The sequence below is a fragment of the Carlito syrichta genome, unplaced genomic scaffold (assembly GCF_000164805.1).
Source record: "Carlito syrichta isolate Samal-C Ts95f unplaced genomic scaffold, Tarsius_syrichta-2.0.1 Scaffold287742, whole genome shotgun sequence".
Taxonomy (NCBI): domain Eukaryota; kingdom Metazoa; phylum Chordata; class Mammalia; order Primates; family Tarsiidae; genus Carlito; species Carlito syrichta.
In genome coordinates, this window is record NW_007231838.1 from 50,277 (window position 1) to 50,546 (window position 270).

The window sequence follows — 270 nt, forward strand, 5'->3', positions numbered from 1 at the left end:
TAGGCCCGTTCCCCAGGGAGGCTTACACGTGCGGCCGGGCAGGCGTGCGCGTGGGGTCCCCGCGAGACTCCCGGGATGCCCCCGGGTTTCGGCTTTGCCGTTTGAAGGCCGATGGCGGCCTTAAGCCCTCGGCGAGCGGATGGGTAAGAACGTCCGAGTAACTTCGCCGCGTTTAGCTCGTGACCTCAGCTGCGCTCACGCTTCACAAAGGCCGGTTGTGCGCGTGGCACGCGCCGAGTCTCGGAGAGGGCCCTGGGCCATCCTCGTATT